We start from the raw sequence: 15,119 nt of genomic DNA on the forward strand, positions 1-15,119 counted from the left end.
TATATAATGCACTAATGATTGTGATGCAGTAGTAACTATGCAGAAATTATTCAAGCATCAATTAAACATTTTGAACTTGCATTACAAGGGGACGCCAAAATACTTGCTTGTTCCGACTGACCAAGCATATATTTGTGGTCCTGTCCCAGGGCAAATGCTTCGCTTACCCATGCGGAAATCGGGCCCTGTTCCGCATTAATGTTCAAAAAGTAATGTAGTTGCCGATGACCAACCGATGCTTGGTCAGCCAAGCAAGTACATATTCTGGTGCTCCCTTGTAATGAGGGTCGCAACTAGGGGGGGGGGGCAGGTGGATCTCGTGCCCAGGGCATGCCCCCCCCCCCCCACAAGGGGTGGACTGGCAAGGCTCCGGCCCTGGGACGATTTTCATTATTTTTTTATTTTTCACGCTATAAATCCATCATAAAAAGGTCCCGTGAAAGTCTGGTCGGGGTGGGGATTCCACAAGATTCCAGCCTAGGGGCCATGGTCCAGGGCGTTGGACCAGAGTGGGAGCAAGTTTTATTCCCAAACCTCTCTTTCAATATTACAAGGGGGCGCTAAAATGTGCACTTGCCCCTGGTGACCAAGCGGCCCTGCTTGTAATGTTGATTGAGGGGAGAATGATAAGGAGAGGTGAAAGGGTGAAATTTGCCCCCTCCCCAGACCAAACTTGTCTGCTCTCCCCTAGTTGCGGCTCTGAATTAATTACGGCCGAGTTATAAGAAAAAGATGAAAATTTATTACAATTTATACATTCCCACTGAACGTTGAATATCAAAAGGCCATCATTTATGGGGAAAATATTTTCCCCCATTCTGATAATTCCGTTTCCCTTTTCGATTTTACAAATGTGCATATAGTCCTCAGATCACGAGAAGAGTTACGCGAACCCCCCCCCCCTCCCCTCTCTGGAGAGGGTCCATTTCGGCACGGGGAAAGGATAAAAATCATCTCGGGTTGCAAGTAAAGACCGCAAATCTGTTCTGGGTATTCTTCACTCTTCAGTGAACTTCCCCCGTCAGTCTTCACGCTTGAGTGAGCTGCGCTTTTTGTGTTGGCGTTTGTTAAAAGATGTACTCAAAAATTGTTATAAATTTTGGAAGTTAATTAAATTTTTTAATTTAAGAAATTTGAATTTTTATTAAATTTAATATTTTGAACTAAAATGTTTGATACAGAAAAAAATTCGAAGGGAGTAGTGATCATTTAGTAATAAAGGGAGTGGAGTAATTAATTTAAATTACTTTATTTTATTATTTTAGGAATTTAATTATTAATTTAAATTAATTGTTAAATTACTTAATATTTTAATACAAAAGAGTATTATTAATATAATAATTTATTACTACTGTAAATTATATGGTCCTTTCATGCTGCAGCAGGGATCCTGGCTGGGATCTCTCACCGGCCGTCCATTCTGAATTTACAGTGTGGGAAAAAAAAAATTATAAGAATTCTCCTATAGGCTGGATTTTGTCAGCCCATCCTTCGGCTTCAGCTCGTCTGCCACTACGAAGGTTACCATAAAGGTCCATGGGTTCGAATCCGGGCATAGAACATTCGAAGGAAGTTCTTTACCTACCGAGCCTAGGGCGACCACCGATGGATGGAGCCTTCATTTCCCACCCAACTCCACTGGTTGAAAATTACCGTATGATATATGACCGGAGTTGGTGTGCAGTGTAGTAGCCCATCCTTCTGGGGGCGATGGCACGTGAGAGGGAGCACGTGATGGGCGGGGGGGATGGCGATGTAGTGTAGTAACACTACATAATATTTCCAGTCACAGTTTATTTTTAACTGCAGTAAAAAATAAAATAACTCAACTAAATTATGACTTTTATGATGCAGGGGTGAGAACTCTGCGCCAATTGCGCCGCACTGCGCCAAAACTAATATCTTGCGCCATCCTGCGCCAATAGCGTATTTTCGCATTTTTCTGCGCCAAATAGCGAATTTTGCTTCAGTATGCCCGGAATTTCGGAAAGGACGCCAAAAAAATTTTGTTCCTGCTAGCCACGAAACGTTTCTTTACGAGAGAGAAGAGCGTGTTTTATTCCACTATACTTAAACTATCGGCCCCTGATCGGGCTTTCCATCGCGAAACCCCGATATTGTCCGTGATCGTGGAACTGAAGATGGCTTGCAATGCCTTTCAGCTTTAAAGTGCAAATTCGAGTGTTTCCGTTTAAAAAAAAAAGTCGTCACTGGAAGCAGCAGAAATTACTGTAGTCGATTGTCATTGTGTTAAATCCCGATGTTTCGTGAAAAAAAATTTCATTCCGGGAGTAAAAAGCGCATGTCCGCCGAATTACGCATGTTAGTTTAGAAACTTTGCCGAATAACGAGCGTTAAATCGCTAATTTTGCCGAATAACGAGCGTTAAATCGCTAATGTTGCCGAATAACGAGCGTTAAATCGTCTATATCGCCAAATAACGAGCGTTAAATCTTCAATCTCGCCAAATAGCGAGCGTTAAATCGTCAATCTCGCCAAATAGCGAGTGTCAGATCGCCAATCTCGCCAGATAATGAGTGCTGAATCGCTAAACATCGAGTTGATTGTTCCGAAATTCTCTCCCATTTTGCAACAATTTCTTTCCAAGTATAAGAAAAATTAAAAACTTATAAAATTTTTTTAGCTCATTTGAAGTGCTGCTGTTCAAGGCAGCAAATAGTGCCCGCAGTAAGCAAAAATCATCTTAAATAGACGGGTGCAAAAAATTTTGATAGCCGCTCTTTCAAACAAGGTGTCAAAAGCCTAAAACACAAAAATCAAGCTGACGAAAAGATGTTTGATAACAAAATACAGTGCAGTTTATTTTGAAAAGGGTTGAGGGTTAACGAAAATATTCTTGTTAATTTCACTGTCCCAATTTATAAATATCTGCTCCGAATCTCATATTTTGCTGCTCCAAATCCCGAATTTGCTGCTCCAAAACCTGAATTTTGCTGCTCCAAAACTGCTCCAAATCCTGAATTTTGCTGCTCCAAAGCTGCTCCGAAATGGACTTAGTCACTTCCCACCCCTGATGATGTATTAGGAAAATTTAATTTATGTTTAATGAAATCACATTGGTAACTTTGCAAACACAAAAAATGGTTTTTTTGTGTGACTCGCACTACATCCATTAAACCTATTTTAAAAAACAAACTTGATATATATAATGCTTAGTACAAATAAACTTATGTGCAGTTTATTTAGTGTCAACTTACTTTTTAGCGGTCAAACTTGAAGTACAATAATCTGAAGAAATCGAGCAGAGAACATGTTGCTACAAGAGCAATTTCTGATTGTTGCTGTGGCCAGATTCAGATACACGCGATACTTTTCAATAATTAAATCATAAAATTAAACTTCCTTAGCACAAAACTGAAGCAAAAAAATATTTTTAAAAGTAATTTAAAAAATGACCATCATGGTGTATTTTATCATGGAATTAACCTTTAGCAACCAGGGTTCGCACATCCTTACAAACTCCTTAAAAACTCCTAACTTTTCATTTCCCTCTGGAAGGGCCCTTATAACTCCTTACTTTTTGCAACCACGCCTGAAAAAGTCCTTTTTTTTTTCTCTGAACGGATGATCTTTCTTAGAATAGGCATTCCCCATGGTGATGAATAGCATTGCCTAGAAAAATAAGAGGAAGAAAAGAGAAAAAAACGCTCTCTCCCTTTGTAATAGGAAATGTGAAAGCAGGGGATGGGATTGGAACATCCAATGGTTGTGCATACCTGCCAACCGTTACGATTTTGTCGTATTTAGTAAATTAATACGATTATACGCTTTTGCTTCTAAAAATGTGATTTTTTACCGAATCGCTAGTTTTGACGTGTATTCCTGCCTATGTCGCAAACTGGTCAGCGTTGGAAATCGATGGTCCGTAGAACGACATCACTCCGCTGAACCAGTAGCCGAAAATTCCCCCATGCCCAGTGGTGAGAAAGTTTTTTTTAAGTTTTTACTTATGCGGCGAAACAATGTCTCGAACCTCCTATATTATGCAGTATACTGAGTGCAGACCTCGCAGCCTTCTTATTTTTCCTACTTTCGCCGCAATCGTCTTTTTTTTTTTACTGCAATTCTCTCCTACTCTTCCTATTTTATCCCTCCTTCCCATTTGCTTACAGCCAATATCTCACTACGAAAATTCTGAGAAACCGTAAAATGTCACTGCTTTCCGCAGTTTTTTGACGTGTTTTATTCACATTACAACTCGCTACTGAAAAGGAAGAAAGGGAAAAAAAATTCAGTTCCACTGGAGTAAGGGACGACGACAAGCGCATCTTTTCGCTGCCGCGCCTTAAAGTGTTAAAAACTGAAGTCTAGTGGGGAAAGCGAATCTGTTTCGCAGATTGGTTGCCGTAAATAAAAAGGCAAAAAAAAAAGAGGAACAGGCTCTATCCACACAGAAGAGATTCTATGAGAGACAATGGGTTTCTCTCTCCTGGGATCCCGTAACGAGCGTTCATCCCTGAAGCCAGGTTTTCCTAGGAGTAGGCTTTTTGCGCCGCGTGAACCTAACCGGATAATGTCGTAGCGGCAGAAATGAGTTACATAATGACGTTACGCATTTGCGTAGGACGGCTATATAGTATATGACCCTGGCGTCATCTACTCAATCGGCTGCATGCTCCGGTTTAAAGGGAAGAGACACAACACGAAAATGAAGGGAAGATCGCTGAAACACTCGGCACACGACGCTTAACTCCTCCAGATGCAGTCTGCCAATCACGCCCGACGTAAAGCGCTGTTGTGAGCCGTATTGCGCTCTGTAGGAAAACAGTCGTACTGCTTTTCATATTGATGAATAGTTTGACGCGCTGGGTGATTCACGTTGCGCGCGGCATAGAAAACCTGCTAGTAAAACCAGTCTTTTAAAAGTGACAGCCCGAGCCACGTCTGGTTACGGGGGGGGGGGGGACGAGCCGATCAGCTGCTATAGCTGAACCCACTTTTTTTAACCTTCAGAACATAACTTTAGGGTAAAACTTTTCACTAGTTTGTGGGCACCTGAACTAACATTCTCCCTATCGAGTCCCCTACAAAGCCACTCTAGTGATCTTCAAATACTTAGCGGATCCAAATGCTCTGGAGCTGTGCCGCGCATCATATAAGTGATCCGTGATTATGCCGCAGATCACTTAAGTAATCTGGGAATGTGCCGCGGATAACTTGAGTGATGTAGAAGCGCACTGGTGGCAGGACCAGTGCTCTAAAACTTTGTCACATGTTACTCAAGGGATCGCTTAATGTGCCACAGATCGCTTAAATGGTCTGGAATTGTGCCACGAGTCACTTAAGCGATCTGTAAATGTGTCACTTGGTTCATTGTTACAAAAATAGATTTAGGGGCAGGCCACATCATAACGCCAGGGCCACATTTGGTCCGCACAGGCCGAATGTTTACCGCGGGTCAGGGGTTACCAAGGGCTTAGAGAGGTAGGGTCGCAATGAATTTCTTGAGCAATTTTGGGTTCTTAGCCTTCAAATAGCATTGAAATCAACAAAAATTGATTATAATAACATATAAAGATATTTTGTTTCGAAATTGTAAAAAATATTTTTACAATTCTTTTAAAAAATATTTTGTGGATTAAAAAAATTTTCGATCATCTGGGGGGGGGGGGATCCCCCAATTCAGATTCCACCAATAAGCGTTAGGAGGAAGGGGGCAGAGCGGTGACAGGGGGAGGGTGAGAGTTTTGCTGACTTTTTCTGACAAGAGGGGTGAGTCAAAAATTGCTGAAAATTTGCTGACCTAATACTTGAACAGCCCCTTATTTTAAAGCATACATGTGCTCAACCCATGGCCTTAAGTGGCTCGTGGCAAATTCTTTCTTCAATTGAGCGGCCCGCGGCACATTCCCAGATTGTTTGAGTGAGTGATTTCCGGGGGCTTTCTTTCTTTCAAACCAAGCACAACTCAGGTCTATTACCATCTATGGGCAATTTACTATCTAGGAAGTTGTGCTGGAAGTGTGTGTGTGTGCCTATGGTTGTGCAAATATAAATAATTTTGTAAGAAAAATCTTTGTTGGCAGGTGAGTCTCGTGCGCTGGACCAGAGGGGGCGCAAATTTTATTCTCAAACCTTACCTTCAACATTACAAGGGGGCACCAAAATGCGCACTTGCCCTGGGTGACCAAGCATCTAGTGGCGGCCCTCTAAATAATCATCAGAAATTTATTTTATTGTAGTAATATACTAAGGAAACAACTAACTACACCCAAAATAAGAAGTGAATAACAGCTAGACACGTTTCGGAACTGTATGAAGTTCCTTCTTCAGTAGCAAAGGAAAATTAAAAGATAAATATCTAGGATAAATATCATTTTTCGACACTGTCTTGAACAGTGAGTAATTCCCGCTAGAGAAGGAGTATTTGTCTTTTAATTTTTCTTTGCTACTGAAAGAAGGAATTTCATACATTTCTGAAATGCGTCTAGCTGTTGTTCGCTTCTCATTTTGGGTATAGTGACGTTGTTTCTCTCTGTCTCACCCAAAAGGTGTTTCATTTTTATTTACTGTAGTACTTCAAAACAATTCATAGTTATTCATGATTCATTATACAGGATGTCCTGTAATTTCTAATACCGCCTTTATCTCATCAACCGTCCATTGTAGAGGAACGATTCTAATTCGAAAAATGCTCGAAAGGTGTTTAAAAATTACCCGGTATCAGTTTTGAGAGTTAAATACAGTGTGTCGCAAAATAAAAAAATCGAAATTTTTATACTATCCCCCTGTCCTCTAACTTGATTTTGATTTCCCTAGGGAAATTTTGCGGAAGAGGAGAGTGGGGGGAGGGGGTTGATGTCCAATTAATTTTCAGTTATACAATTTTTGCATTTATACGACGCTTTGACCCACTGTTTCGGTGGCGTGATTGAAACCTTGTTTATATGGCGGGTTGTATAAATGAGGAATGAGGTTATGTTGCATGGGACCTGAGCCCCCCCCCCAACATTTTCACTTTACGCCTACGCCGGTACTGGAAATGACATCATTGTGTATCAATCAGGGTTGGGGTTTTGGACGTCCGAAACTGGTTTTGGACAGGGCACGTGGGATAAACTGTCTGAAACTGTCTAAAACCTCCAAGTTTCAAAATGTTATGTGGAAACCTTTTGGATTTTTTTTTTTTCATGATACTAACATATTACAAAAAATACTAGCAGAAAATAAAACTAAATCAAAAATATTTCAAAAAAGTGTCATTTGTTTTTTTTCCTAAGTAAACTTTCACCAAATTGATGGTTTTAAGTTGGAAATCTGATAGTAAATTAATATCACGTTTAAATATAAACACAGTTTTCAGTTTTTTAGTTTGTCATAAATGTTAGTTCTACTTCACATCTTATTTTTCATATATGAAGCAGGTACTGTATTTAGTACAGTGATTGTCCAAAACTCTGCCAAATCTCTCCAAACACTTTTCTTTAAAAAATATAAACTGAAGAGCCAAAAAAACTGGTGCAGGCATGCGTATGCAAGTAAAGAGGTATGGGAACCAATCAGAGTACGATGCTGGGGTCGGCAACGCCTATATAACACAAAAAGTGTCTGGCATAGTTGTTAGATCGGTTACTGCTGCTACAATGGCAGGTTATCGATATTTAAGTCAGTTTGAACGTGGTGTTATAGTCGGCACACGAAAGATGGTACATGGCATCTCCGAGGTAGTGATGAAATTTGGATTTTCACGTGCGACCATTTCACGAGTGTACCGTGAATATCGGGAATCCGGTAAAAAATTAAATCTACGACATCGCTGCGGCCAGGAAAAGATCATGCAAAAACGGGACCAACAACAACTGACGAGAATCATTAAACATGACAGACGTGCAACCCTTCCACAAATTGCTGCAGATTTCAATGCTGGGCCTTCAACAAGTGTCAGCGTGCGAACCATTCAACGAAACATCATGGATATGGGCTTTCGGAGCCGAAGGCCCACTCGTGTACACTTGATGACTGCACGACACAAAGCTTTACGCCTCGCCTGGGCCAGACAACACCGACATTGGACTGTTGAGGACTGGAAACATGTTGCCTGGTCTGACGAGTCTTGGTTCCAATTGCTTCGAGCTGATGGACATGTACAGGTATGGAGACAACCTTATGATTCCATGGACGGACCCTACATGTCAACAGGGGACTGTTCAAGCTGGCGGAGGCTCTGTGATGGTATGGGGCGTGTACAGTTGGTGTGATATGGGTTCCCAGATACGTCTAGATATGATTCTGACAGGTGAGTAAGCATCCTGTCTGATCACCTGCACCCATTCATGTCCATTGTGCATTCGGACGGACTTGGACAATTTCAGCAGGACAATGCGACACCCCACACGTCAAGAATTGCTACAAAGTGGCTCCAGAAGCACTCTTCTGACTTTAGACACTTCCGCTGGCCACCAAAAACCCCAGACATGAACATTATTGAACATATCTGGGATGCCTTGCAACGTGCTGTTCAGAAGAGATCTCCACCCCCTTCTTACTCCTACGGATTTATGGACAGGATATTTCCCTGCAGGATTCATGGTGTCAAGCACTACTTCAGACATTAGTCGCGCCCATGCCACGTCGTGTTGCGGCACTTCTGCGTGCTCGCGGGGGGCCCTACACGATATTAGGCAGGTGCACCAGTTTTTTTTTGGCTCTTCAGTGTATTATATTGAAGGTACCAAATACGCATAGTCACAGTTAATAATCATTGCATTATTGTGAAACTCAACATAAATATTATATTTAATTAGATAGCAATATAATGATGTGAATATATATCAATGGTGTAGTGTTTATTTGATGCAAATTGTTCTGTTTTGACTTTTCAAACTTTTTTTTTTAAATTTTAAATTGATCTTTCTATTTTACATTCTCAATTTTTAAAAACTAATTATAAATAAAAGAAAATATATCTGAAGAAAATGAGGCCACTATGTAGCACCTACTCATGACTAACAAAACACAATTTCACAAACACTGATTACGTCTATATGATGATAAAATGATGTGATGATATAATGTAATCAAGACCCAAAGTTTTTGTTAAGTTTAAATTGCTGCTGTTATGAGGCTAGAAGCTAATATTTTACCGAATAAATTCAAGCTATATTTTCAGTTCTATCATATGGGGGACAGCAATACGAAAAACACTGGAAGAAGGCTTATCAAAAGACTTCCTTTAACACATTGTTTTTTTATTTTCATGTCACCAAAGTTATGCATCAATTGAAAGAATATTTTCAAATTTTGTGATGTTAGAAATCATTTTGGCACAGATAGGGCAGCTGTGTTATATCGAATGTTAAAAGGTGCAGCTGCGCTTGATTGTTAGTGCTAGATTATTACGCAAGTTTAATTTCATTCTGTAGTCGTATCTATTGTTTTTTCCAGATTTCCATGCAACAACTTTTTATCCCATTCTTGTATCTTTTATGTTTTCATAAATCTAATATCTAACCTCAAGACAGTTCAGTTTCAATTGTTTGATAACCTGATATCAGTCATATAACCCTTTGCACATGCTGTTTTGAATTTCAAAATTTTATATTTAATGTAATTTTAATATAATATAATTTATATAATATAAAGTTTATTATTTGATTATAGAAGTTACCTCTTCATCAAATTGCTAAGTTTTTCACTTTGTTATAAATATGAGGTTTTGGACAGATTAGGACAGTACGATTTTATATTTTACCGTACTATCCAAAATCTTGCCAACTCTGGTAAATATTGTTTATGCCTATTCATGCCTTAAAAATACAGAAGACAACTGAATGCTATTGGGTAGCATCAAAATCACCAAACTTAGAATAGGCCTATGTATCCAACTGCTTTGTAATGCAAACTGTTGTTTCACTTATTTGCGCCATAATTTTGAATGATGAATGCTAGTTACTGTCCAAGACCATGAAGAGAAATAATACAAAATTATTTTTTTTTCAACCAACAGAAGTTTTTAATGACTACTGTACTTATTGAACCCTCAAACTAAGCAAATCAAAAACTAATAAATCAAATGGTCCACATACACCCCGTCCCCAAATAACCTTTAAAACGATACAATTTCTGCTTTAGCAGAATCATTAATTGTAATCTCCAACATTTGTAATATTTGGCAATATATCAAGGATTCCCTGCTCAATTACATAAATTTTTTTGATAGAATTTGGTAAAAAGTAGGACAAAACCGAGCAAGTAGGACATTTTACTGAAAAATGGGACGAGTGGGAGCCCCGCAAATGGGTGCTTGTTGCACACCTCTAGCCAGTTTAATTTCTGACCTCACAGCAAAAAATCATCTCTTAATTAAAATTCTTGTACTGAAATGGGTATTCTACTACCTCTCTAATATTTGGTCTAACTTTTTAAAACACCCTGTATTGTTTTCAAATAAAAAAAAAACATTCAGAGAGTGACAAAAAATTTATAAAATGAAAAATAATTTACTCTTCGTTTCTCTCTCCAACCCTTTGCATATACTGTTTTGAATTTCAAAATTTTATTATATTTAATGTAATTAATAATATAATATAATTTATATAATATAAAGTTTGATTGATTATAGAAGTTACCTCTTTATCAATTGTAAAGTTTTTCACTTATAGTTATAAATAGGAGGTTTTGGACAGTACAGTAAAAACCACGGTATTTACCGGGTTTTTACCGTACTGTCCAAAACCTTGCCAACCCTGGTATCAATCATATATTTTTGAGTGCTCTTGGCTTCGCTGAGAGACTAATTTTGAAAACTTTTGTGTGTGTAACGGAAGTGTGCTGCATGTCTGTTAGTTCGATTAGAAGTTGCACCAGTTTCAGGCTTTCGCTGATTTCTCTTTGAAATACATGATTTCTATCTCTTCGTTTTAATTATAGTTTGATGTTCATGCGTGCTGGAACCAGAAAGCCTGTATTGGAACCGGAAATGAGATGATATTGGGGTATTGTGCATTTATTATCATTCAGATTTTATTCATGAGTGCTCTTGGATTTGCTAAAGTGTAATTTAAAAAAATTGTGTGATGTGTGTAAGTCATTTATGCGGAGCGGACGTTGCGGCCTCTTTCAGGCTTAGTCTGATTTCTCTGTTTGAAATAAATATATTTTCTCATTTTAATTGCAGTGTAAGATGGTCCTGTGTCTGGAGGATGCCGCAAAGGCTGTACTGGAATTGCAAATGTTATTGTGGATTTATTATCATTCAGTTTTATTCATGAGTTGGCTTCACCAAAAAAATTTTGTTATGGAAGTTTGACCCATGTCCATTATTCCTATCGTAAGTACATTTCTTGCTTAATCTGATTTCTCTGTTAGAAACTATCACCTTACATTAGCATATTTCAATGTCCTTGGAAGATGTTCCCATGTCTTTATTGTGTTGCAAAGCCTGTATCAGAACTAGGAATGACGTCATTATGGTATTTCGGATTTATTATAACTCATTTTCATTCATGAGTGCATTAAGAGTACAATTTGAAAAAATATTGTGATGAAAATATGCTGCATTTCTGTTATTCTGATTGGAAGTAGCTGCACCTTTTCAAGCTTATTCAGATTTCTCTGTTAGAGAAACTAACATCTTACATTATTATATCTCGATCTTGTTTCAATTCTAGTGTGAGATATTCACGTGTCTGGAGTGTACCACAAAGCCTGAAGTGGAAATGAGTGTAATGGATGATCATTCAGATTAATTTTGTTGGGCTCAGAGTATAATTTTGAAAAAATTTTGTGACTGAAAGACTTCCATTCCGATGGCAAATTGCAACACCTTTCAGGCTTAGTAAAAAATCACATATTTCAGAGAAATCAATCTCTTCATTTTAATTCCAGTTTAAGATGTTCATGTGTGCCGCAAAGCCTGTATCAGAACTGGAGGTGACGTCATTGAGGTATTGTAGAATTATTGTAGCACATGTTTAATTGTGTGTGCAGAGCTTTGCAGAGAGTATAATTTGAAATAATTATGTGGCGGAAGTATACTGCACCTTTTAGGGTTTATTGAGAGTGTAGTGATTGAGGATGATAGAATCTATTCAATTTATTTAATTAACAAAAACAAATCGCAAAAATCACTACATACGCATGCAACAGACATACACACGCACAATAACGTGATAGAATCTAACATGTGACACCTCAACCAAACACAGAACGTCATCTCTAGACGACCTAGACTTCTCTACCAACCACAAGGAAAAATATATATAATATGAAGTTGTTGCTTGGCTTGTGGGCGTTCATCACCACAGATGTTAGCCTGTTTGACTCTGTCTATAGTTACAGATACTGGTGGACGTTTTATTAGTATTTGGAAGACCTTTTCCGATCTTGACAGCACCTGGTAAGGTCCTTCGTATGGAGGTTCTAAGCCTTTCTTGAATCTGTCCATGCGGAGGAAAACATATGAGCAGGACAGCAGGTCCTTGCTGACAAAAACAGCGTGTTTTCCATGGCGTCTGTCCAGGGATTAAATTTTCCATAGTGGTCTTTAACCGATCAACAAAGCTTTTGATGGGTCTGGGTGATGACGACTAGGTACAAAAAACTCTCTTGGAAGTCGTATAGGTGCACCATACACCATTTCCGCTGTTGTAGCTTGCAAGTCCTCCTTCCGGGCAGCTCGAAAACCCAATAGAATCATAGGAAATACTGTTACCCAGCAGTTAGTTGCATGAGCCTTGATAGCAGACTTAAGGTCTCACTGGAAACGTTCTACTTGACCATTTGCTTCTGGATGGTATGATGTGGTTCTCTAGCAGTTGGTTCCCAAGAACTCGGTTAGAGCCTTGATCAAAAAGGACTCGAACTGGACACCTTGATCTGAGGTGATTAGGTTAGGTGAACCGATCTGAGCAACCCATCCCGCATAGAAAACCTTGGCCACAGTGTTAGCAGAGCTATCCGGCATAGGGAAGGCTTCAGGCCATTTAGAGAAGCGATCCACAGAGGTTAGGCAATATGTGTAGCCTTCTGATGGAGGCAAAGGGCCTACAATATCAATGTGGACGTGTTCAAACCTAGTATCAGGTGGTGAAAATTCCTTATGTGTGGTCTTTGTATGCCAACTCACTTTAGACAGGGTTTAAGCTATGGTCACATTTTGCAAAAAGAGGGGCCGTACCGAGAAAAATCATATAATGCTAAAGAAGTAGTAGCCACTTTCACAAAAATACGTGCAGGAGGTACGAAACGAGTAGACATCCAACCATCAATCATTACATTATCATTTTGCTAAACCTTTTCCCTCATTTTTGCTTTTTTGCGAAAGGAAATTTTGTAACTGCAGTTAATGCATGTACATGCCCAAGTGGTCGCGTCAGCCTTCAGTGCGGGCCACACAAACGCTGTTGAACTAGGTTCATAGAAGCCTTTACTCCAGGATGTGACAGTCTATGCAAGGCAGTAAAGATGTCGCTATGCATCGAGGATGGAGCCAATGGTTGAATGCGTCCTGTAGAGACATCACAGTACAGCTGAAGCTTTCTTTTATTCATCAACAGGAAGAGTGGATTTTCAAGAAGGAAGATAAGGGATTGGTGAGTAGTTGCTGAATATTCTCATCTTTGTTGTTGTTCCTCTGCCATTCGTTTGAAGTCGGTGGGAAATGGTGTGTCTATGGAAGATATGGATATGCGAGACAATGCATCCGCCACATTTTCTGCACCCTTGATGTGTCGGATGTCTGTGATAAACTGGCCAGTGAAATCAAGTTGTCGAAGCTGACAAGGTAAGCACTCGTCAGTAGTCTGGCTGAAGGCATGTGCGAGAGGCTTCTGATCCGTGTGCAGGGCGAATGAATGGCCTTCAACTATGTGCCTGAAATATTTGATAGCAGAGTAAGCTGTGCCAACAGCTCTCGAATAGGCACTGTAATTCTTTTGTGCAGGAGAACTTCTTGGAGTAGATCCCAAGTGGCTGCCAAGATCCTGACACACGTTGTTGCCCATGGCGATATCGGAAGCTAATGCTCCTACCACTGGAAGCGCCAAAGCTGTTGCATCTGCCAGATACCGCGTAGACTTCAGGAATGCTTCATCTGCTTCTTAGGACCAAATGATCTTTCTCTTATCATTCTTTCTACTCTCTTGGCACCCTCTAGAAATTTATACAGGAGTGCCTGTGTCTCTGCTGCTTTTGAAATGAAGCGACTATAAAAATTGAGGGCCAAAAATCGTAGGAGCTCTTTGACTGTGTCTGGCTTTGGGTATTCAGCGATGACCAACACTTTCTCTGGAAGATGTGCAACGCCTGTTGCAGAGATCGTATGACCCAAACCTGAAAAACCAGACAAACTCCCACGTTACTATTCCTATGAAACCGATCGTGAGACCCAAAAATTGAACTGATGGTTGTCCCAAAACACATTTAGCAGCGTTGAGGCGAACTCAAAATTTAGAAAAACGTTTGAATACTTGGCGCAAATGTTCCTTGTGCGTTTGTAGATGTCACAAGAACATCACCGAAATACGGTACACAAAAGGTGAAACCCTGCAACACCATATATATCAATCTCTGGAATTTTGAAGCTGCATTCGACAGTCCGAAAGGCATTAGGAGAAACTCGAACAGCCCAAATGGTGTTACAGCTGTTTTCAGAATATCCTCTTGTCTCACTGGGATTTAATGAAAAGCTTTTGCGAGATCTAGAGTTGAAAATATTTGTTTCCCCTCTAGCACCTGGAGGCAGCCCCGGATGTATGTTGTGGCAATGGCGTCCACCACTGGATGGCGCTGTCCACATAATAGGGAAAAGAGCACGCCTGAGCAATGTTGGAACTGGACTAAACATCTGGTACGATGATGTGGCACCTTGCATCCCAAAGTTCAAGCGGGCAAATTCGTATTTGCCTAAGGGAGACACAATTGCAGTTTAGTGTTTTGTTTGAAAATACGCTCGAGTCATATCCAATTTGGAAAAAATTGTGCAGACGGCTATCTGGTGTGTGATACGGGGTACAGTTGCGGTGTCATGTTATGATTCAGAATGCGAGGAAAACAGGTGAGACGAAAAGAGTTGTTATCTTTCTTTTTCACAACATGGATCAGTAACGCATATTGCGAATTGCTGGGTCGAATGATACCAAGTTCGAGCCATGTGGTTA

At 39.8% G+C, this 15,119-nt stretch overlaps 1 long non-coding RNA gene across 2 annotated transcripts in view; it reads left to right on the forward strand.

The window, feature by feature from the left end:
• LOC149070955 (uncharacterized) overlaps positions 1-15,119 on the forward strand; it is a 44,448-nt gene that overhangs the window by 17,238 nt on the left and 12,091 nt on the right. The window contains exons 2-3 of one of the 2 annotated variants that reach the window (XR_016194988.1): positions 10,891-10,955; positions 11,138-11,290. This is a non-coding gene — a long non-coding RNA (uncharacterized LOC149070955). Of the gene's footprint in view, positions 1-10,890; positions 10,956-11,137; positions 12,480-15,119 lie in introns of those variants that run through there. The other variant, XR_016194987.1, reaches the window with a different exon arrangement.

Source organism: Pholcus phalangioides, unplaced genomic scaffold (assembly GCF_987345545.1).
Source record: "Pholcus phalangioides strain wild (caught in Gottingen) unplaced genomic scaffold, Ppha-v1.0 ptg000020l_1, whole genome shotgun sequence".
In the NCBI taxonomy this organism is placed as follows: Eukaryota; Metazoa; Arthropoda; class Arachnida; order Araneae; family Pholcidae; genus Pholcus; species Pholcus phalangioides.